General features: G+C 48.7%; 2 long non-coding RNA genes across 3 annotated transcripts in view; both read right to left on the reverse strand.

The window, feature by feature from the left end:
* LOC135307170 (uncharacterized) overlaps positions 1-24723 on the reverse strand; it is a 40114-nt gene that overhangs the window by 3191 nt on the left and 12200 nt on the right. The window lies entirely within an intron of this gene.
* Positions 5612-7292, reverse strand: LOC135307378 (uncharacterized). Of its 2 annotated transcripts, none has more exons than XR_010368087.1 (3): positions 7183-7292; positions 6027-6098; positions 5612-5719 (listed from the first exon to the last, which is right to left on the reverse strand). It is a non-coding gene; the product is annotated as an uncharacterized LOC135307378 (long non-coding RNA). The 2 variants fall into 2 exon arrangements; XR_010368086.1 differs by lacking the exon at positions 7183-7292 and adding an exon at positions 6419-6528.

Here is a 24723-nt window from a genome sequence, read left to right on the forward strand (position 1 = left end):
TGGTTCTGTCAGTGCTGCCTGGAGAAAGAAACCAACCCCACCTGACTACAACTACCCTTCAGGGAGCTGTGGAGTGATAAGGTCACCTCGGAGTCTCCTTTTCTCCAGGGTAAACACCCCCAGCTCTCTCAGTCATTCCTCACCAGGGCTTGTGCTCCCAGCCCCTCACCATCCTCGTTGCCCCCTCTGGATGTGCTCGAGCGACTCAATGTCCTTCCCAAACTGATGGCCCAGAACTGGACACAGCACTCGAGGTGCGGCCTCACCAGTGCCAAGAACAGGGACAGAATGACCTCCCTGCTCCTGCTGGCCACGCTGTTCCTGACACAGGCCAGGAGCCATTGGCCTCCTTGGCCACCAGGCCACACTGCTGGCTCATGTTCAGCTGGCTGTGACCAGTGCCCCCAGGTCCCTTTCTGCCTGGCCACTGTCCAGCCACACTATCCCCAGCCTAGAACACTGCAGGTGCTTCTTGTGGCCAAAGTGCAGCACTGGGCACTTGCACCTACTGAGCTTCATCCCACTGGACTCTGCCCATCCCTCCAACCATTCCAGGTCTGCCTGCAGAGCCCTCCTACCTTCCAACAGATCAACACACTCTCCCAGCTTAGTGTTGTCTGCAGATTTGCTAATGAAAGACTCAATCCCCTCATCCATGTTGTCAATAAAACCATTGACCAGAGCTGGCCCCAGCACAGAGCCCGCAGGGACACCACTGGTGACTGGCTGCCAGCTGGGTGCAGCACCGTTCACCAGCCCTCTCTGGGCCAGCCATCCAGCCAGTTCTGAGCCCAGCAAAGAGTGTTCCTCTCCCGGCCCTGGGCTGCAGCTTTTCCAGGAGCGTGCTGTGGAAGACAGTGCAAAGGCCTTTCTGCAGTCCAAATAGACACATCCACAGCCTTTCCTGCATCCACCAGGCAGGTCACTTGCTCATGAAAGGAGATCAGGTTGGTTGGACACGACCTACCCCTCCTAAACCCCTGCTGGCTGGGTCTGCTACCCTGGCCATCCTGTAAGTGCTGTGTGATGACTCAGTATAAACTGTTCCATCACCTCAGTGGGTACTGAGGTCAGACTGACTGGCCTATAATTACCAGGATCCTCCTTCCCACCCTTGTTGTACATGGGCGTCACATTGGGAAGCTTCCGGTCATCTGGAACCTCACCAGTGAGCCAGGACTGCTGGTAAATGATGGAGAGCGGCTTCAGCAGCTCATCTGCCAGCTCCCTCATCACCCTGGGGTGGATCCCATCTGGCCCCATAGATTTAGGAACATCCAAGCAGCTCAGCAGTTCTCTGGCTGCCTCCTCTTGGCTAACAGGGGGCCCATTCTGCTCCCTGACACCATCTACCAGCCCAGCAGGACACTTGTCCTGAGGCCAAGTCGTCTTCCTACTAAAGACTGTGGCAAAGAAGGTGTTCAGCGCCTCTGCCTTGTCCTCATCTGCAGTTCCTAAGTTCCCTCCCACATCAAACAAAGAACAAAGGTTGGTCTTACCCTTCCTTTTATCGGTGATATATTTGTAAATACATTTTTTTATTATCCCTTACAGAAGTCGCCATTTAAATTTCAAACTGAGCTTTGGCCTCCCTAATTTTTTTTTTCCTACGTGCTCTAGCAGCTCCTTTAAAAACTTCCTGAGAGACTTGATCCTCCTTCCAAAGATGACACATCCTCTTTTTATTCCTAAATTCCTCCAAAGCCTCCTTGCCCATCCAGGCTGGGTGTTTGCCTCATTGACTCATCCTTTGGCACCCAGGGACAGACTGCTCCTGTGCCCTCAAGATCTCTGTTTTGAAGCATGCCCACCTTTCCTGGACTCCTTGGTTTTTAAGGGCTGCTTGCCAAGGAACTCTCTGAAGAAGTCTCCTAAACAGGCCAAAGTCTGCCCTCTGAAAGTCATGTGTAAAAGTCTTATTGATGTTCCTCCTGTTTTCACAAAATACCAAGAATTCTTGATACATTGGTGTTCCCCTGTCTGAGACATAACATACAACAGACCACTCGTGTTTCCTCAGAAAAACAGCCTTGTTTATTGTCCGGAGTGTTCTTTTATAACCCATTCAAATCTCCTGGGCCGAGACAGCTCATTGGTCTATCTGTGTGGCCCCAGACTCTGAACCAAGACAATGTCTGCATCCTAGGAGAGTTCCCACTGCATGTGAGCTTCTGTCAGTCAGACACAGAGGCTAGTTCATGGGAGCTGAGCTGGACTGCTTATTAGAACTTGATTAATGCTGACTACAGATCAGCTTGCAATGCAACAAATTCTATCATTTCATGCTCACTGTGCCCCAAGCGGGCTCCAGCCACCACATGTCCCCCCAGCCCACCTCTATCTGCAAACAGCAGATCTAACATAGTCCCTCCCTGCTGGGCTCACCCACCAGCTGCAACCAACAGTTGTCCTCCACACTCTCTACAAATTTCCTGGGATGCTTTTTTTCTGTTGTATTAAGTTCCCAGCAGATGTCTGGCAAGTTGAAGTTGCCTACAAGAACAAGGGCTGATGATCCTGAAACATCCTCTAGCTGTTCATAGAATGAGCTGTCCACCACTTCTTCCTGGTTGGGTGGATGATAACAGACTCCCAGTAGGATGTCAGCCTTGTTGGCCTTCCCCCTCATTCTCACCCATAGGCATTCCACTTCATCATCATTAGTTTCAATATCCATGGTGTCCAAAGCCTCTCTAATATAAAAAAAAGCCACGTCTCCACCTCTTCTCCCTTTCCTGTCTCTCCTGAAGAGCTTGTAGCCATCCAGTGTAGTGCTCCAGCCATGTGAGGCATGCCACCACGTTTCTGTGATGGCAATGACATCACAGCTCTGCTGCTGGACCATGGCCTCCAGCTCTTGCTGTTTGTTACCCATGCTGTGTGCACTGCTATCCATGCACCTCAGCTGGGCTGCTGATTTCATCCCTAACTCAGGCTTACCACCCTTGGGCCTGCTTCCAGACAGCCCAGCTGCATCCCGTTCCCTCTTCAAATCTAGTTTAAAGCCCTCTCAACAAGTTCTGCAAGCTCATCAGCTAAAAACCTTCTGCCCTTAACAGAGAGATGGAGCCCATCTGGTTCCAGCAGGCCAGGTGCCATCAAAGCTGCGCCATGATCAAAGAATCCAAAATTCAGCCAGGGACTCCAGACGTTGAGCAACTTGTTGGTGATATGAGCTCTCCTATTGCTTTCACCATTTTTCTCAGCCACCAGAGGGACTGAGGAAAAGACTACCTGTGTCCCTGTCCTATCAACCACTTGTCCCTGTGGCCTGAAGTCCCTTTCAATGGTCCTGACACTCCTCTTCTCAATCTCATCACTGCCAGCCTGGAGTTTCAACAGTGAATAATAATCAGAGGACTGAATCAGCCCAGGAAGTCCCTCAGGAATATCCTGCACCTGGGCCCCAGGGAGGCAGCAGACCTCTCTGTGGGGTGGGTCCAGTTGACATGGGGCCCTCTGTTCCCCTCAGAAGGGAATCACCCACCACGATTACCATTCTTTCCTTTTTGATGTTAGAGATGGCAATCCATGTTACAGATTAATCATAATTGGGAGGCTCTCTGGGCAGATAATTTTCTTCTTAATCATTTGGCTAACTCTCTAGATCCAGGGGCTCATACCTTTTCTGAAGTGGCCCCTGGCTAGGGGATGGGGGTCGGGAGGAATTTTTATCATAACCTTCCCGTTCAGGGACCATTTCCACTCCCCTTCATCTACAGGTGTCCTTCTCTTGCCTGACAGTGTGCAGCATAGGAGTCCTGTGACTCTTGCTGGGCCTCCCGTAAGGATGGAAGGGCTGAACTCCATCAATCTATTTCCCTTTCACTTTCCCTGATACTCCTTAGTCTTTAAACTTCCTCCCTAAGCTCGGCCACCAGTGAAAGGAGATCATTCACCTGTTCACACCACAGGCAGCTTTTCTCCTCACTGCCCCCTGAAACCACTGCTAAGCTCAAACACTCTGCACAGGAATGGGTCAGGACAGACACATCCTTTTTGGAGGGTTCCATCTAGTTCCATGCACTTGTACTAACTACAGTTTTCTATTGCGTAAAAACCACTACTACCAGAAACCCCAAAACCACAGAAACAGTGCAAACAACACACAGTAAACCTTCCTAAGAAGAAAACCTGCAACCCTGCCTGCTTGCCCTGCCTGTGCACACTGCCTCGTGAATTGTCCCTCAGAGACATGCCACGGCCCTGTTTGCCCACTCCTGTTTGCCACAAACCCTAGAGGCCTCTTTTAATCCGCCCGCTAACCAAGGAGGGAGGAAGCTGCAGCCCATCCCTGCGTAAGTCTCAGGCTCTTGATGGCTTCCCTCTTTTCCCGGGCATGCCAATGGAGGAGGTCCAGGCCCAGATGGTCCCAGGCAAGGAAATGTCCCTCAGCCCAGGGACGCTCAGCATGGGCTGCCCCATCCTCCCCGGGGACTCGCCACTGGTCACAGCAGCCCCTGCCTGGCTCCTGCCTGCCCACACCGTGGCCATCCCCAGCTGTCCCTGGGCACGGAGCTCAGCCAGTGCTGATCCTGGCTGGGCTTTGCTGCTGCTACCACCCGGACACTGGGGTGACAGCTCCATCTCTTTAGTGCAAGAGAAGAGCTGGGCCAAGCCCTGCCCACCTTCAGTAGGGGCCAGAGAGCAGGGCCAGTGCCTTCAGGGGGAGAGGACCTTGTCTGGCTGGAGGCAGCATCTGCACAGCAACAAGCTGTTAAAGCAGCTGGCACAAGGACATCAGGCATGGGCATGGAGATGTGCGATGCAATTAGAGGTCCAGTTCTCCCTTAGGTGTTTGGCAGGACATATGAAGGGGGAAAGATACAACTGTGAAAGAGGCTATGGCAAGTGACACAGTGAACAGAGGCTCTGCTATACCTATCATGCACTGCTTGTGCCCGTCCTGCAAGCAGAAAATCATTGGGATTCATCAAAGTGGAATCAGGGCATGTGTTCCTGTCTTGCTGTGAACCTCTACGAGATCCGTGGGGAGCGTGAGCCCGTGCTGTGCTGCACTGCTGAGCTGGCAGCACGGTGGATACGGGCAGGACATTCTCTGTTTCTCCCAGAGATGGGGCCTGCAGGCACCTTGCCGACCCTTGGCACAGGCTGTGCCAGCCAACAAAACCCAGCAGGCCGGGAGGAGAGCCCAGGGGCAGCGCAGCTGCTTGGGCAGTGGCTGCTGCCAGGGACACGGGCCAAAGCCATCCCTGAGCAGCCACTGCCACCCCTGGCCCTCCCTGCCCCGTGACAGCTCCCCCAGCCCCAGGGGACAGGCTCAGGCCCTGTCAGGACCCAGCGCAGCCCCTGCCCAGTCGGGAGCCAGGGCTGGCTCTGGCCCTGGGCTGGCGGCAGGGCTCCCGCTCGGGGCTGCTCCTGTGCCTTGGGCCTCTGGGCACTCAGGGCCAGCTCCGCAGCAGCTGCAGCGCCAGGGACGTTGCTGCACCAGTCCCGTTTCCCCGGGGCTCTGAACGAGTTCCAGAGGCCTGGAAGCCGAGGCGCCTCCAGATTTGGCTGCTGCCGGGCCGGGCAAGGGCAGGCCCTGGGGGAAGAGCTGCTGCCACACAGCCCCGGCCAGGGCTGAGCCCGGCACAGCAATTACCTGCTGTGCCTGTGCCCGTGTCTGGCATCGCCTTCCTTCCTGCAGCAGGGGCTGTCCATGGGGAAATGCTTCCTCCAGGATGTGCTTCCTTCTGCACAGATGTTTGGTCCATCACTTCAGACAGGAAAAAGACAGTTGGATTAGATGGAAGAGTTCCTGATTTGGGCGCTGGCATCTTCAGGATGTCATGTGCGTTAAACATGGGGATAGGTTTCAGAAAATATCTTGGCTTTCAGGGCAGGGTCAGGGCTCCCCTCTTTCCAAGGAGCTGCCATGCCTGAGCCACAGGAGCAGGGAGGGGATGGCGCAGGGCGAGGGCACACACGTGCATAGTTCTGTGCTGGCACCTGCAGCGATGCCCCCCTGGCCCAGCTTTGGGCTCTGAGCTGGCAGCTCTCCCAGGGGAAAGGCCTTGACCTACCCTCAGCATCTCCCAGAGGCTCAGTCCTGGACGTGGTTTGGGAAGCTGCTCCACCTTCACCAGCAGGTTCAGCTGCAAAGAAAGGCAGGACAGAAGAGCTCCTGTGGCACTGCAGGAGATCCTCAGGCTGCCCACAAGGCTCAGCCCCAGGGCACAGCCCTGGGCCCGGCCCCTTCCCTCTCTGCTCTTCTCTGTGGCTGCACAGAGCACATGGAAGGACATATGGGCATTGCACACAGGAGGAAGACTGACAACTAAATGCTCCTTCCTCCCACTGACAGCGATCCTGTGGGATCCCTCAGGGCTCCAGAAGGGAGCAGAGCAAATTATCCATATTCCATCAACCTTCAGATGATCTTAAGTGAAAGGTCAAATGTATGAGCTCTTGACACCTGGTCACTGTGGATTCTCTGAGGAAAGGTACATTGAGCAGTTGCCTCCAGGATTTCCCATGAGTCTCAAGCCATAATCCAGCAGGTTTCCCAGATAATCCATGTCTTGATCCCAACCTAGAAGTTTGCAAGGTTCAGAACCATTTCCATGATGTGCTGGGATCCCCTTCTGCCTCAGGGAACTGGGCACTGCATATAGATCAGGTAAGGCCATGGGAGCCAGATGTGAATGGACAAGGCCAAAGCTGCTCAGGGGCCTGGGGAGCTCGGGGCAGGCTCATGGTCAATCCCTATCCTCTTTGCAGGCCCTGTGCAACATCCCTGGAGAGGTGCCTGGAGCAGCCCAGGGCCCGTGGGGGTTCTCTTAGTCGCACAAGGAAAATGCTCCTTGAATCCCTGAGGAGAACTGCAGCGGGCAGTGCTGCAAGTATCCCTCGCAAACTCCCTCCTGCCTGTCCTCCCAGCCGCCCTTCCTCCATCTGCTGGGACAGCTCCCACAGCCCAAGGGGACCCAGCCAGGCCCACTAAGAACACGCTGGAGCCTTGCTCTGCCCCTCTGTCCTTTCCCCACCATGGGCAACCCTTGCAGTCACTCCCAGGTTTCGGGAAGTGTCTCCCACACAGGGACCCCAGCAGGACTGCTCAGTACCCAAGTGCCCTGAGCCTGCTCGGGATAATTCCCCTGGGCTGTGCCCTCACTTCCAGGCAGCAGAGACAGCAGCTCAAGTCTCAGCATGGCTCAGGCCCAGACGCACAGCAATTACCTCCTGTGACTGTGCCTGGCATCGCCTCCAGTCCTACAGCAGATGCTGGCATGGAACCACTGCTTCCTTCAGGAAACACCGCCTTCTGCCCAGCCTCTCCATCCACTTCTGCAGAAGGGAAGAGGGACGGCTGGATCAGGTGGGGCTGTTCCCCATTGGGGAGGTGGCATCTTCAGCAGCCAGTACTTGTGAAAGTAATGGTTAAGGATCAGGAATCCACACAATTTTCTGGGTAGGCCAGGGTCCACTTTCATGATAACACCCGCCCTTAGTGATCATCCTGGAGACTATGAAATTTCAGGGAATCTCAGACCAGTGGTGCAGTTTGGGCTGCCTGTCAGCTGATGCCAAATGCCTTCCTGCAGGGGCTGGGCAGAAGCTGCAGCCAGGTCAGGCTGGGAAACAGCCCTGCAGGGCGTGAAAGCAGCAGCGCGGCAGCGAGGCTGCCATGGATCCCTTCCCGCTGTGTCGGGCACGGCGTATCCAGATGTGCAGCCAAAGCCCCCGGCTGCTGAGTCCCAGGGGAAGCATGAGGGAAATGCACCCACCTTGTCCTCCCTGCAGCAATTCTTTCAGCATTTGCCTCATGTTTTTGGATGGCTCATGGTGTTTCTGGTGTCCTGTAGATTTGTTCTTTCCCCTCGGAGGACCTTAGAGCAACAGAGTTCCATTTCCCAGGAACGGATCCCACAAAAGCAGGGCTCAGCCTGTGGGGTCATCAGGGACACACTACTCACCTCTGCCATGGGAGCTGGGCTTTTGTGTAGGAATCAGCAAAGCAGCTGGACAAGTCCTCCCTGCAGACACACCTGGAACACAACAGCCACAGAAGCTTCTGTCACCTGATTCCTGCCAGGTTCACAACAATTATTCCTTGGTGGCACACTGAGAACATACCTGACGGTGGCTCAGATAGGACCAAGACTTTATGCAGCCAAGCTAATGGAGAAGCCTTCCCAGACACCTCATCTAGAAGGGAGCAGAGATCAGACCCATTTCCATGGTGTGCTGGAGTCCCCTTCTGCCTCAGGGAACTGGGCACTGCAAGGGGCTCAGGTAAGTTTGTGGGAGTCGGATGTGAATGGATAAGGCCAAAGCTGCACAGCAGCCTGGGGAGCTCTGGGCTGGCTCCTGGTCACACTCCAGACTCTTTTCAGGCCCTGTGAAACATCCTTGGATGTAGGAATGTAGGAGAGTGCCCCCCTAATTACAGAGTGGCAAAGCTAACCTTTATCCCCCAAAAAAGGAAAGAAGCCCAGAAGTTTCTCCCAACGATCAGGTGACAAGCCACCTCAAAGGACCCCAGAGGCTTCAGTAAAAACTCTGGGTCACCTAACTGGATAGAAGCCAAAAAGTCCCGCCTGACCCATCAGGTAGAAAAGGGGAGGACAAAAGAACCAAAGGGCTTTTGTGAAGGTGTTTCTGCCAGTGGCAGACTGCTGTACCTGCATCAGATTTTTCTGTTTGTTATTTTGCCTTTTATTAAACCTTTTTTGTTTCTAACACTGTAGCAGAAGCCATCCTGCTCATTATTTGCCTCCAAAGGTAATAGCTGAGCTATCCTTGGGTGTGCTGGGTTCCCTTTTTGAAGGTTTATAACACCTGGCCCCAGAAAAAAGAACCCAGCACGTGGCGCCCGGACAGTATTTCTCCTATTGAGGAAGATGGTCTAGGGATTTTTTGATTACCTCAATCAAAATAGGACATTTTTCCTTGGTATTTGTGTTTTTGAGGGAGCAGGCCTGCACCTGAGTTTTTTGTCCCTTTAAAATAGAAAACCCAGAAGAAGGCATTTGAGATTGAGAGGGAATCTCGAATCAAAGCCTCATACTGGTGAAGAGGAGGCTGTAATCAGAGACGGGACTGGAGCAGCACCGCAGCCTCAGAGGACTCTGCCGCTCAGCTCAGCTGATTTGTCACTGTTGTGACCCAGGACCTGGGAAGAATTTCATACCAAGAAGGACAACTGGAAAACTCTGGTGAGTGCCACCATGGGAAATCGGTTGTCTTTAGCTGAGGAGGATTTTTTTTTCATATTTCATTTATAAGTTAGAAATTCAAGATATTCAGTTTGACAAGAAACAGCTTAAAAAGCTTGTAAAATGGGTCTTAACAGAGTTCCCAAACTCAGACATGTCTCAGAAACTCGATCCAGAATTCCGGGATTCGGTTGGACTGAAATTACATAACATGGAAAAGAATAAGAAGTCCAACTTAAAGCTGCGTCCAATATTCAGGACGGTGTTAAAATTTGTAACAATGGAAAGTGCAAAGCAAGCAAAGAATGCACACAAGCAAGCAAAGATCAGGGACAGGGCAGAATGCAGGCAGCAACAGCAGGACCGGGAGGAGAGGAGAAAGAGGAGTTCTGAGGGGACCCAGAAGCCTTCCCTTATCCCAGTCGAGAACCAGAAACCCCGGAGGAGCGGCCGGGAGGTGGCCAGGCCAGCCGCCCTCCCCCTTCCCCACCCCCGTCCTGGTAGAGAGGGGAGCAGACCAGCCCTGGCCAGGCTCCTCTGCAAACCACATCTTTCACAATCCCTGCCATACCTAAGTCCTCTGTATTCCCTCTGAAAAGCTGCCTTTGGCGCTCGAAATCGGTGAATTTTGGCAGTACAATGGAAAAAAGCCGAGCCGATTGTGCCCACTCTGAGGACAGTGGAGCTCATGGCAGACGCCATGATGGCCCCGGCCCAGCCCCGCCCTTCGTGGGCGTGGCTCGCCCTCCTCCCCGGGCTCCCAGCAGTCCCTGGGTGGCTCCTCCCTGAGCTCCTGCCCATCAGAGCAGGGACACGCCCCTTTTGTGGGCGGAGCCTGGGTGGTGTCCCCGCCCCTGCTCCCCGCCCACAGCCCGGGAGGGCACGCCCCCTCCCTGCCGAGCGTGGGAACCGGATGTGATGCCCGGAAGTCACCCTGTCCAAGATGGCGGCGCCCATGTCAGACACCTTGCCGGAACAAAAAACAAATTATTCCTATGCTCCACAATGTAATTCCAAATAATCTATGGAAGAGTTTAACACACAAGGAGTCACAGATACCTGGCAGAGGATAAGAAAGGATGCAGTTCAGGAAGGAGAGTGGGGAATTGCATCAAAGTTAAAAGTTTTTCCTGTGAGGTGCACAGCAGGTCCTGCACCGAGAGGGAGCTGGCAGCAGATCAGTTTTGCTGAGTTAAAAGAGATTTGCAGAGCCTCTCGTTTGTATGGTAGCAATTCTGCATATTTCAGAAGTCTTTTACAAGCCACCTTTACAGCAAATGTATTTACTCCACACAATTTAAAGCAGCTTTGCACATCCCTGCTGTCCCCAAGAGAATTTTCTCTGTGGGAACTGGCATGGAAACGTTTGTTAAATGACCTTTTAGGAGGTTATGCAGGAACTCCAGCCACTGCAAATTTGACTATAGATCAGCTCAGGTGGAGGAGCTCATACAGATCCTCAAACACAAGCCCGAACTCTCAATAAACAAGTATTACAGGATATCAAAGAAGCAGCAAAAACAGCTTTGTTACAGGTTCCTGATGGCAACAAACCAGAATTAGATTTCACAGAAATAAAACACAGAATAGATGAGCCTTATATTAAGTTTTTGGACTGTTTGAAAATGGCATTAGAAAAGCAAATTCCAATAGACCGAGCCAGACAAGAGTTATTAAAATGGCTCGCAATTTCTAATGCAAACCCGAGCTGCAAAAAAGTATTAGGTGCATTGCCACAGGGTCCTGAGCCCAGCCTGACCCAGCTCGTGGATGCTTGAACCGCCTGGGCACCCCTGAGCCTGCAGCAGCCATGCAGGCAGAGGTGCTGGCCAGTGCCATCACAGCAGCTCAGGAAAACACCCCAAAGCAGCAGGAAAAAGCAGCAGAAATGCAAACACAAGCCCTAGCAGAGGCTCTAAGAGCATTCAGAGGTGCAATTGAAAACCAGCAGACTCCAAGGGACACGTGCCATTCGTGTGGCCAGAGAGGTCATTTCAAAGGGGATGTCCTGGGGCCCGCAGAAGGCCACTGCCCAGAAACAGTGGATGCAGAGGTTTCTGTCACGTGCTAACAGCTGTCACCCAGCACAGGGCTGTCCGTGCCATCTGCCGGGAAACGTGCAGCCCGGCACGGGGCAGTGGCTGCCATGACACAGGAACCCTGCACCAGGGGCAGAGAGCACCACAGGCCACCACGGTCAGAGCTGCAGCACGTCTGTGCAGGACTGCCGACCACAATGTCCCCAGGTGCCAGACTGGAGCTGTCCCCAGCCCAGCCAGTGGTGCTGACCAATGCCATTGCTCACACAGCGCCCACAGGACAGCTGGGGCCTGAACCACAACCACGTCAGTTCCTCATCGTGGGAGTGAGCAGATCCCATGCAGAAGGTTTTTATGTCATTCCAGCTGTGCTCTCTGTCACCTGTTCACAGGAAATTACAGTCTTAGCTTTGTGTCCAGACCCTCCATGCTTTTTACCCAAAGGACTGACCACAGCACAAGCTTTCCTCCTACCAGAGTCCCAGAACAGCACAGCTGCCATGGCCTGGACCAGGCTCATCAGCCGCGGGCGGCCTCAGCTCACCTGTGTGCTGCAGCCCCTCGGGCAGCCATCACCCTCAGTGGCCTGACAGATCCCGGAGCAGACGGCATCTGACACCGGAATGGCCACAGGACTGGGCCACGGTGCCTGCGCTGGCTCAGCTGGCAGCTATTGGTGGTCACTGTGAGAGCTCTCGAAGCTCCCACTCAGGCACATTTGAGGGGCCTGCAGGTCGTGTTGCCACCACAAGACCATTCGTTGTAGGAGCTGATTTTGTTCTTTGGGGCCGGGACATTTTGTCGCAATGGGGTGTGAGGTTAGAAACTGGATTTTAACAAAAGCTGTTGGTGGACATAACACTTTAAAACTGACATGGACATCTAATACATCCATCTGGGTCAGCCAGTGGCCCTTACCCGAAGAGAAACTTGCTGCTTTAGAGCAGTTGGTACAGGAACAGTTAAACAAAGGTCACTTAACTCCAACTACTAGTCCCTGGAACACCCCAGTTTATGTAATCAAAAAGCCAAACAGTGGGAAGTGGAGGTTGTTGCAGGATCTCAGAAAAGTTAATGGAGTGATTCAAGAAATGGGTTCTTTACAACCAGGTTTACCCTCTCCTGTTATGATTCCAAAAGATTGGAAGTTAAGTGTTATTGATTTAAAAGACTGTTTTTTCAATATTCCCTTGCATCCAGATGATGCACCAAGATTTGCATTTTCCATCCCATCCATAAATCAGCAAGCACCCTTGAAAAGATATCATTGGCTTTCTCTACCAGAAGGAATGAGAAATTCCCCGAGTATATGCCAGTGGTATGTTGCAAAAATACTTTCCTCAGTTCGTGCACAATATCCAAATTCTCTCATATTACATTACAGGGATGATATCTTAGTAGCAGCAAAGGACCAAGCATCAATGCAAGAGACAACAGATCAGGTCATCTCAGCAGTGGAGAAAGCAGGACTCGCTGTAGCAAAGGAAAAAATACAGACACTTCCTCCCTGGAAATATTTAGGATACAGGATGACAGAACAAACGGTAACCCCGCAGCCACTCCAGGTAAGGACAAATCCAAAGACATGGAATGAAGTGCAGCAGCTCGTGGGGACTCTGAACTGGCTTCGTCCACTACTAGGCCTTTCAAATCAGGACTTGGCTCCTCTGGCAGATTTGTTGAGAGGAGACACAGCCTTAAACTCACCGTGAGAATTCAACAAAGAAGCTCAAAATGCTTTGGACAAAGTGATGAGAGCCATCCAGTCACGTCAGGCTCATCGGTATAATCCTAACCTGTCTTTTTTGTTTGCAGTTTTAGGAGAGAGTCCACAGCTTCATGGTTTAATATTCCAGTGGGATCTAGAGAAGAAGGACCATCTGATAATCTTAGAGTGGGTTTTCCTATCGCGTCAATTGGGTAAAACTATAACAACTTGCCCTGAAATTATTTCACAATTGATTATCAAGGCTAGATCTTGAATGCTTTCCCTTGCAGGAAAAGATTTTGCAGAAATCTTCCTGCCTGTCACATCCATCTATTTAGAATGGTTAATTCAAAATTCAGAAGTCATGCAATTTGCTTTGGAAAATTTTGCAGGAAAAATTTCAGTCAATTGTCCCAAACATGAGCTATTAAGTTCATCTTTAAAATTAATTCATAAGCCTTTAAGAAGTAATGCACCCCTCGAGGCAATCACATTTTTTACAGACGGTTCTGGGAAGTCTAAAAGGTCTGTGATTGCTTGGCAAAATTCAGAGACAAAAAAATGGGAATCAGATATTGAGGAAGTAGATGGTTCTGCACAGATTACAGAGTTAGCAGCAGTTGTACAGGTCTTTTCAAAATTCACATTTCCTTTTAATTTAGTAACGGATTCAATTTACGTTGCAAGTGTGGTGGAAAGAGCAGAAGGATCTCTGCTGAAAGAAGTTTCTGATGATCAGTTATACGGTTTGCTTAAAAAGTTAATCCTACTTCTTTCCATTCAACAAGAACTTTACTTTGTAATGCACATTCGCTCACATTCTTCTCTTCCAGATTTTTTAGCAGAAGGCAATGCCATGGCTGATTTTTTAGCCGTGCCAATCCAGCACACACTTTTTAATGTTATTGAACTCTTCCCCTGTTGTTGTTGATTTAAGCTTCCACTCACCTTCCCTTCTTTTGGGTACCACTGTGCTTTTTCTTGATGTAATCCATTTAAAAATGTCTAGGGGACCTAAACTGATACTGTCCCATGGCCAAATTTCACTTAAGTGTGTCCCCCTGCACACTCAACAATGAATCAAATTAAATTCTTTTGTACCATATTGATAAAAAAGATTCTTTCTGTATATTTGTCCCTCTCTATCCCTTTGTCTTTTCAATTGCACTTCTTTCTCTTTGAATGTATCACTTTCCTTGTGGTTTCACTTCCTTGTTCAAAGCATACCCATCTTTCTTTCACAGGGCACTCTCCTGACATCCTCTGGCTTGGGTTTGCAATATTTTTAGCCAGCCCATATAATTTATTTTCTTATTTACAGGTTGTTAACTGGGAGTGATCGATGCATTTGGGATTCATGTCTGTGTGTACTCTGATGAGTACACGTACTGTATCTCCTCTATACAAGGGATAGTAACACTTCTCACAAGTGTTTCCTCCACTTCCTCCAAAGTGGGTGAGTAGTAGCATTGCTACGAGTGGGAGTCTGGTACGGGCTGGCCTCCTCACCTCTCGAACCACAGGGGTTTTCTCGGTGCCCAGAGAGTATTTCCTGGAGGTAGTTCCCAATCCAGTCTTGCCTCCCGCTTCTGGTTTTCCCTTCTTCTGGAGACATTCTGCCATGACCTTTATTGTACCGACTCCCTTTCTTCAATTTGGTCCCAATTAGGGTTGCAAGGAGAGTGCTCTATGGAACAGTACTGGAAACTGAGATCTTATTTTGATTGTCATTCTTAGCTGAACAAAACTTGACCTTGTACTATAACAAACATTAACAAGCTTTAAGGATTTAAGGATAACAATGTAGATGCTTCCCGTGGGGGGTTGTGTTCAGGGTTTCGCTTCTTTTGCTGTTTTCCTCAGGACCAATTTCAAGTCTTTATTGTCTCTGCTGCCTATAGTCCATTTGCTTGCCTCATCTGGGGGTTGTACTGGACCCTTCACTGGACTTGCATGTGTCCACCCCCACTCCTTTGTTCTTCCTGCGGTGTTTGTTGTAAGCAGCACCTGGAAGGGGCCCTCAAAGCGAGCAGTGAGTGGAGAGGTTTTCCATGATTTAATCAATACCCGGTCTCCTGGGTTAATACTACGTATTTTACAGTTCAGTGGGGAAGTTTGGGGAAGGTGTCCCTTTTCCCTTAGTTCTTCCAGGGTTGCTGTTACTGTTTCTAAGTATTTTTGCATTGTCATGCCCCCTTCTAGATGTTCCCTGGTACTGTACAGGGTAAGCAAGAAAGGCAGCCCAAGCAGCATTTCATAAGGAGAGACCCCTAGATCTGTTCTGGCTCTTGTTCTTATTTGTAATAGGGCTAGATGTAAACATTTGACCCAGTTCTATTGGGTTTCTAAGACCAATTTTGTTAAGATATGCTTTAAGGTTTGATTCACCCTCTCGCCCTTCCCAGAACTCTGAGAGTGCCAAGGGGTGTGTAACTCCCACTTTATTCCCAGGGCCCTGATGACTTGTTGCAGAACACTGGATGTAAAGTGGGGGCCACAGTCCAAATCAATAAGATTTACTAGCCCATATCTCAGAAGAATTTCTTCCAAGAGAACTTTTGTCACAGTTTGAGTTTCTTGTGGGGAACACTTCAACCCAGTGGGTTAGGTGGTTAAGTATGACCAATAGGTGTTTATACCCTGGGGCTGGAGTTAATTCAGTAAAATCAACCTGAATATTCTGGAAAGGTCTTATGGCTAATTTCCTCCCTCCTGGAGTTGTTTTTCACATTACCTTTTTGTTGACTTTTTGGCAGGTTAGACATTCTCCTGTGATGGATCTGGCCATTTCATATATTCCTGTCCCCATGCAATATTTCAGGAAATGATCATATATTCATTGTGTTCCCCAGTGAGTTAATTGGTATATCTCTTCCATCACTTTCCTGGTTATTATTCAGTTGAATATTTATCATCCATCTGGGGTCCAGCACTTTCCATCCCCTGTTTTTACTGCTCCCATTTGCTCTATTTCTTTTAGCTCCTTGTCCTTGAAAACTGGAACCCCCTCTTCCTTTATTTTCCCCTGGTCTTTTTTTACCCTTAGGACTATGACTGAGTCCAGCATTTCAAAGGCTGCTTTTTTGGCTGCCCGGTCTGCTAATTTGTTTCCTTGGATTTCAGGGGTATCCCCTTTTTAGTAGACTTTAATATGGACTGTGGCAATTTCTTTTGGTCCTCTGAGGGATTCAAGTGCTTCCCTATCAGACTTTCATGTGCCAGATTTTTCCCCTTTGAGTTAAGGTATGCCCTCTCTGGCCAGATTTTTCCAAAGGTATGAGCTATCCCAAAGGCATATTGAGAATCCATGGAGATTGTCCCTATATCATCTAATAAATCAAAACCTCTCTTTAGGGCATATACCTCGCAGTTTGTGCAGAGCAATTTGAGGGTAATTTCCCTTTTTCTTTGTTTTCCTCTGCTTCAATAATGGCGTATCCTGATGCCCATTTTCCCATTACTGTTTGGGAGGATCCATCTATATACTGGATCCTTCCATATGGTAAGGGGTCTTCTTCTAGCTCTTCTCTTACATTTGTTTGCATCTCAATGAGCTCTATACAATTATGATCTAAATTTTCCATTTTTGGTTCCCCGGTTAAGAATTGAGCAGGGTTTCAACCTTTTGAGGTGACAGTCTCTAGATTCTTGACATTCATCAGGGTTATTTCATACCTCAGGATTCAGCTGTGTGTTAGCCACTGAGGAGTTTTTGGCTTAACACTGTCCTCAAATAATGGGATGTGTGTACTGAAATCCTTCCATTTAATGTAGGATTTGGAGTGTCTTCTAATAAGGTAGCTGTGGCTGCCACAGCTTGAATAGAGGCTGGCCACCCTCTTGCAACCACATCCAATAATTTTGACAGATAAGCCACCAGCTTCCTGCTTCCCCCCCAGCCTTGGGTTATCACTCCATATGCTATCCATTCATTAACATTAACAAACAGATCAAATGGTTTTCTTCAATTAGGCAGACTCAAAACTGGGGTTTTCGTCAATCGAGCCTTTAAGTCTTGGAACCGTTTGGTATCCTCCAGAGTCCAGACTACAGGTTCTGTGCTTGTTAATTTTTCATAGAAAAATTTTACAGCTTGAGTATACTGATCAATCCATAATATACAAGAGCCCATTAGACCTATTATCTTTCTTAGTAAAAGTTAGTAATTTCTCCACCTTCACTTTGTGGGAAATTGTGGGGGCAAAAAAGTTCCAAGCAAAACAGGGCTCAGCTCAACTACAGCCCTCAGGTTTTGCATAGAGGATCTATTTAAAAAGCAGTGAAACATCATCCCAGCTGTAACTTTCTGTTGTTAAGGGATGCTTCAAAAAAAACATGCAGAGTGTACTTCAAAGTGGTCCTTAGATGAAAAATTACCCCATTTTGGAGCAAGCTTTAGATACTACAACGATGAATTTAATAACCTATCCTTTACTAGTCAAAACAAGAATTTGTTATCAAGATTCCTGCACAATTACCTTGGTTTACAAAATTCAAGATCCTTTATGCTTCCGTGCACCATCACTGACAACATCCAGACAATAAAAACCATGTTCCCAACTCCCCAGTGGCTGGTTTTTCATGTGAACCATAAATAAAGATTATTAAAAGGGAAAAAAATCATTGAAGAGGATATATATTTAGAGAAACCTGCAGGAAAATAGGGGCAATATCAATTGTTTTGACTACAAAATCCACTAAATTATACACATTGTATACAAACATGGAGAGAGATATTAAATAAAAAGAAATTTTAATAAAAAGCACAGCTTATTGTTGGTTCTCTTTTTCCAAAGAAAGGTTCACTTCTTGAAAGCTGTGAGAGACATGTGATTTCTTACCCATTTATAGGGCTAGCTTTGAATTTTTATGTGTTAGACAGTAACTCTTCTGTAACTTTCACACACACGGAAAAAAATATATTTAGTTCCCCAAAACAACGACTTCAAACAAGTTTGCAACCACTCAATACATTCCACACAAAGTGCACACATGGTCAGACTTCCATTTCTCTACAGTTCTGGCCCAGATCAAAAAAAAAAGCAAAACATGCACTGAAATCTGTCAAAGTTTCATCCGAGTTGAAGTACAATTGTGCCGAGTTGCTGTCCGAGGTTTTTTCTCTACTCCCCCGGGCGGGGGAGGAGGCTGCGCCGGCCGAGCTGTGGCACAGCAGCTGACAGCTGGGGGGGCACTGCCCAGATGCGCCGGGGGCGTCCGGGCAGCGCCTCAGCAGGAGGCAGCAGTGATCAGCAAGAAGGCGAAGTAGAAAAGAGGGACCCGAATCAGGGCAAAGTCCAGAGTGCTTTAATGTCTCCAGGGAACGCCAGCCGAGTCGGGACCACGAGGCAGGGGTACAGCCGATTAGAAAGGGACGGAACATAGAACATTTCAACCAATGAGAGAGAACTTGGGAGGGAACAAACTCGTGACAAATATGCCGGCTCGCCAATAGGGAATGCGACAGGGAGGGACCCTTGTTCCCGATCCAGTCACCCACCGAGGAGGGGAGAACTTTCTGGAAATAGGGAAGGGGACAGTGGCTGATGGACAGGAACTCAGGGAGGGATTGACAGAGGGTAACCAGGGGAACAGGGGTGGAAACAAAAAACTGACACTCTCAAAAGGAGGGGTTGCCAGGGGGGGTGGTGGGGGGGAACCCTAGGACCGAACCGTTATAACTTTAGGGGGAAACGGAAGAAACCAAATGAACCCTGCACCACAACACAATTGCAATAGTCATCAGATATTTAAAGATATTTAAAAGTCATATGCAGTACACAGTTACTTCTTAATTATTTTGTGGAAGATTGCTGATATATTCACTTGATCTTATTTAAGTTAATCCAAATTCCAGTGCACTGATTGTATGCTATAATGTGTATCATTGAAAATATTTCTGAAAAACCTCTGAATTAAAAACAATTTCATCTGGTTTTAAAATGCTTTCACAAAAATGTACACCATGTCCTTGGCTAACAACAACAGTTAAAAGGCATAAAGAAACTGATAACTTTTTTATTATCTATGTGCCCATGAAACAAAAGTGCAGGACATCTGGAACAAGCTGGATACTATCTGAACCTGGGGTTTGGATAAACCCCTCATAGCAAGTGAAGGCACATGAAAACCATGGACCTAAAGACATACCATACTCTGAAATTTTCCAAAATTTTGACGTTGAGAGCTGCATTACAGCCACATACACTGCTTAAAATTCAACAGTCTATGATAAAAAGATGACTTTACACTAAGAAAATTTACTCTTCATGGTAAAACCACAAGTGTTTAATTCCTTAAAATTTACTCTTCATGACAAAACCACAAGTGTTTCATTGACCATATTCTTTGGCTGTGGGTACTTGTCCTTTACCTCTCCTAAAGTTTGTCCCAGCTACCTTCCACAAACTACTACCCCATCATCCCCACCACACAGAGGCAGCCCAGTTGCCCACTGCTAAATAGATATTTATACATAGACAACACGAGGAGAAAGGCCAGTCCACATGCTGTGGTTCTTGTTTCCATGTGAAGTTTAATATGATGATGGTTTCCATTTTTAGAGGGCAATTTTCTGAACTGATAGGCAGATCTGAATCATCTGTAAATAACAGTGTCTTCAGCTTGGCATCAGCTCTCTTCTCTGCAGCACTAACCTTTGTTCTTGCCCTAATGACTTCTCAGCCATAGTTTTCCCCAGACTCTAATAATGCTAAATTTAGATCACAACAGATATTTTTTATTATATTCTCTGGCATCTTTGCACTACAACCATTGCCTTACATTAGCTGCACTTTTTTAGCTCCACTGCTTTTACTCCCATAGCTCTTTTTCCAAGAGTGCTCTAACAACTAATTATGTGAGCTAACAGATAAGAAAAAAGTACTTATTTTTTTCAGACCCTCATGTGAATATAATCATATTGTTAAGTAGATTTTACCTACTTTCATCCACATATTTATTTTGAAAAGTAACTGAAATGGGATAGTTTAGTCTTCATTATCATACAGGATCAAAAACTTAAATACAGCAGATTTTTATTTTAGACTGGAAAATAAAATTTAAAAAAAGGCAAAAAACCCAGCAACAACAACCCAACATGGGAATAAGAAAACACTGGAAATCAAAAATACTCCATAGGCAAATGTAGTGAACCTTAGGAGTTTTTGACACATATTAAATTGTTAAAAAAAATTAAAAAAAGCTTGACCAAAACATTGTTTCCAATTTGTGGAATTAAGTCAGATGCAAAGAGCACTGAAGTCAAAGCTTCTTTTTGACATACTTCAAGGGGCTCTGAATTAGACTGTAAGTAATAACCTGCTTCAACTTTAGTTTCATGTTATTTTGTACATTTAAGCTATTCAACATCCACAATTCTTTGATAATGACAGTTACGCTTTCTTAGGAATGACTGATTTTTAGTCGACATCTGTGTTCCTTCCTAAACCTACCACAGTAAAAGAACTACTTTTCAGCTTGGTCTAATTGGACAATTTTTTTGAGAAAATTATGTAACACAGGCCCAGCATGGAATTCTTTTAACATGAGAGGCCTAAAAATAAGCAAAGTCTTCAGATTTTACAAGGTCCCCTGGGTTCTGTGGTGGGGGGAACAATCATCACTGATGACCTGTAGTAAGACCTGAGCCTACTCAAGCCCATAAACCTGTTGATGGACCTGTTCCCATTTCTCCTCTTCCCACCACAGCCATGCCTGACATGGACAAAGTCCCAGCCAGCACCCACAAGGACACCGTCCCCAAGTGAGGGGAGTGGGGCACGCAGAACTCACCGATTGTGAGGTCACGGGCACATCTCCAGGGAGGCCTGAGGTATAACCGTTGCTGTACATCAACATTGCACTCAGAGCTGAGGACAGGATCCCGAGAGGGAGCTTGCCCAAGGCTGCTGAGCGAGTTTTGGTGTCTCTGAGACATCTCTCTTCACTCAAGGAAGGATTGGAAGGCTTTGTCAGGAGGAGAAAGGCCGGCAGTGCTGTGGCACAGACCGTCCAGGCATTCCTCCATACCCACAATGGTGCAGCAGAACGCTGCTAAGAAGCGTCCCCCTGACAAGGAGCGAGGTGAGAGCCAAGTCTCCCTCCCCACAGATGGCAGAGGGGGAGCGGCCAAGAGCAGCAGAAAGGGGAAACAGGAGATCCACAGAATCACCCCAGAGTAGAGGCCCTCCTCTCATGGGCCAGAGGAGCCAGGCTGGGCTGTGGGCACCGGCACTTCCCCTGCCCTTTAGCCAGCCAGCAGGGCCTTGGGGACAATGCTGCAGGGACATTTCCTGAGCTCTACAAGGTGCTCACTCCCCCTGCCCTCTCTCTCTCTCCCCAATGCACACCGTGTCACCGGGCAGAAGCAGACGCAGAGAGCGGCAGCTGCCTCTCCGGACATGCCAGGCCGGACCAGGCTCGTCGCTGTTCATGGAGACAGCAAGCACAAGACTCGGGCAGCCAGAAAGGAAAACGCATCCGGCTCAACCGCGTGCCACTGCTGCGTGCTGAGACCAGCAGCCCCAGCACCGCCCCTCAGGCGGTGTCAGGGCAGTCCCAGGCCGTGGGGCTGGTCACCAGCAGCAGCAGCAGCTTGCCCTGCCGAAAGCAGGGCCTGAAGCGAGGCCACCCACGGGGAGACACGGAGCCTCAGGCACCCAAGAGCCCACTGGCAAAGCGCCGCAGGTTGGAGGATGGTCCAGCCCCTCAGGAGGTGTCAGGGTGGTCCCAGGCCATGGGGCTGGTCACCAGCAGCAGCTTGCCCTGCCGAAAGCAGGGCCTGAAGCGAGGCCACCCACGGGGAGACACGGATCCTCAGGCACCCAAGAGCCCACTGGCAAAGCGCCGCAGGTTGGAGGATGGTCCAGCCCAGAGTGCTGGTACCACCAGCCAGGTGGCATTGAGGCTGTCCCAGGAATCTCAGTCATCCAGGAAACAAACAGCCCCATACATACCCCCCTGGATCTTGCCCCGCTCCCAATCCGGGCCAATTCGTGTGAGGCACGTCTTGCGGCGGCAGCTGCGAGATAAAAAGCCCTACAGTCGGCCTGAAAACCAGGGCAGGACCAGACGAGCACCCACCCCTGTTGTTTGGCCCCCTCATCCCTCAAAATAAAGTTTTCTGGTTTGTTTGTTTGAACTGGGAGATGCCACATTCTTGTTTCCAGTCGTCTGCAGCTGATCTCCAAATAGGGGCCCCAAGCTCAGTGGGACAAGTGTGTGCCTTCAAGGACTCACCTGTCCCATGGCAACACCCAGCGTCACCACGTTCCATGGCAACACCCAGTGTCACCATGTCCCCTGGTCTGGAGATACCAGCCCTGCTTCTGCCAGGGAAAAAACAGAACTGTGCAAAAGGAGCACGGGGATTTTGCAAGCATTCCTGGCTGAGGCAGCCTCAGTGGGAGGGCACAGCTCTGCCTGCTGCAGGTGCCCAGGAGGGAAAATCATGGATGCAGTAGGATTATTCCCCTCCCAACCCAGCCCAGGCACAGTTCAATCTACCACTGCTGCCACTGGGGTTGCACGTACCAGCCTGGAGAGTAACTGGAATAAGAGAGAGTAACTTCCCAGCATCAGTGCAGCTGATGCTGGGAAGGTAAAACTAAACCCAGTCCCGCCCCCAGTAAAAATACACTGCACCTGAAAAAAAAATAGCCAGCACCCTCCTGTTCTCTGCAAATGGGACCAAAAATTTCAAAAGCATTAAAAAAATTAACCAGGCTTTGGAGCAGTTACAGGTCAGACTACATGAGGCTGGAAAAGATTGTACAGGTGACAGTTCTCAGAGGAAAATTAGCAGGAAATCCCTTCTTTCTGCTATTAAAATCTCAGGCTGTTGCCATGAGACACTCAAGCCACAAGAAAAGTACTTCAGCACCAGCATCCAACTGAGCACCTGTTTGATCCACTTCAGTGGAAAGCCATCACTTTGCCAGCAGAATTCCTCCTCTGGGTTACACACAACATATTTTTTTCTATCTGGGAGTGCCACTGGATTTTTTTACCTAGCATTTAATATTAAATTGTGGAAGTATTTTAAATTAAAAGGGAATGAAAAGATGGACCCACGAGATGGGACAGGAGGAAGCCGGGCAGCCCTTTAAAGAGGGAGATGCTAAGCTGTACATCCAGGAGAGCTCCTCTGAGCACAGAGCAGCCACAGAGCACACCTGACCACAACATTTCTAGTTCACCTGTGTCCTTATAAATGGGAAAAGAACAAAACAGTGGCAGGAAAGGAGGCAGAAGTCAACTGTGAAAGTTTCATTCACAACACATGATACTCAAAATCAGAATGAAGGCCTATCAAGGAACACCAATAGCTATGAAAATATAGGTAAGCAGCACAGACAGGTGCTATGTATGTCCCTTCTGCTTCCCAGCCTCAATGCAGACTCAGTTTCAGGATGCAGCGGCATCCCAGGAAGCTGCAAATGCTCAGGAGTGCAGTGGCTCGTGCCTCACTGATAACCACTTGGAAAAACATACTGTTTCATATAAATTAGAGGAAACCTAGGAATCTAGCCTAAATCTAGGCAAGACCCCAACCAACATAAAATATGGAGAGGCACAAAAGTGCCTCCATTTTCCACTCCACCTCCCTTGAACTCAGCAAGAACTAATCCCCAAACCTCACAGCCAGAGGCAAATGCAGTTGGTTGGGAGAGGAAATCTAAAGTCTCCTTGCGAGGCAGCTCTCCAAGGCTGAGCCCCAGGAGAGGCAGCTCCCGCAGCACGTGTGCAGGTGGCACAAAAAGAACCTGTGTGCCATGACCAGCAGGACAGTGCCAGCCAAAGGGCTGCCTGAGGACGGCCACCGATGGTTTCACTGCCAGCCCTGGCTGAGGGGAAACCTGGACACAGGACAAGGCAGAGAGGGGCCAAATGTTCTACTCCTTCTCAAAACAAGTTGCTGTTTTTGTTTCCAAGCCTAGCACTCTTTGGATCTAATTCAATTTGAAGAGGGAAATGAGGAGTAAGCAAAATTCTTGGACAGCAGGCTGGTTTGTTCAGCTAGCTGGGGCTGCAAGCCATGCGTGAAAAGCAATGTCAGGTGCTAAAGCAAATCTCTGTGTCCTTCAACAGCAACAAGAGAAGTGTGAACAAGACAGAGAATATACCTATTTTAGGAATGTAATTTTTTTATAGGAAACACACCAACACCCAGTGTTCTTCTAATCTTGCTTTTTAATACTCAGTGCTTGTAAATTTCTTCAATCTGGGAAGTCCAAGATTTCATCTGATAGCATAAATATTTGTTCCGCACCATTTGGGGTTTTTTTTTTTAATTCTTAATGTTTATATAAATATCACTTAGCGAACACTGGACCTGTGAAGAATTAAGGAAATATGCCTTTAACTACTCTGTGTAGGTCACCTGCAACAAATTTCATGGCAGAGGAGCTTCTGGAAGCCCCTGGTTTACCATCACTACCAAAACTTGGTAGTGATCTTCCAGAGACCCAACACGGAGAGGCCAAACAACTGTTACTGGTCTCAAAACAAAAAGAAAATTGCTCCATGGAGCTTAAGAGAGCATGCTGTCTTGGCATTAATTCCTACCAAGTCTGCTGACAGTACAGGGCAGTAAATAATGCAGATTTCTAATTTATACCTCTTAAAGCACAGCCTAAAAATAGGAAAGACTCCTATAACAAAGAATCCTCCATTGAGTGCTCAAGAAGGAATTCTTACATCTTCTTCAAGACCACACATAAACCAGGTGGAATCAGTTCTGAAGTCAGATTTTAATAGCTCTGAGAGAGATTTTCTTTCACAGTTGCATTATTGAAGCCATGTAAACTCCTGG

Source organism: Passer domesticus, chromosome 9 (genome assembly GCF_036417665.1).
Source record: "Passer domesticus isolate bPasDom1 chromosome 9, bPasDom1.hap1, whole genome shotgun sequence".
Lineage (NCBI taxonomy): Eukaryota > Metazoa > Chordata > Aves > Passeriformes > Passeridae > Passer > Passer domesticus.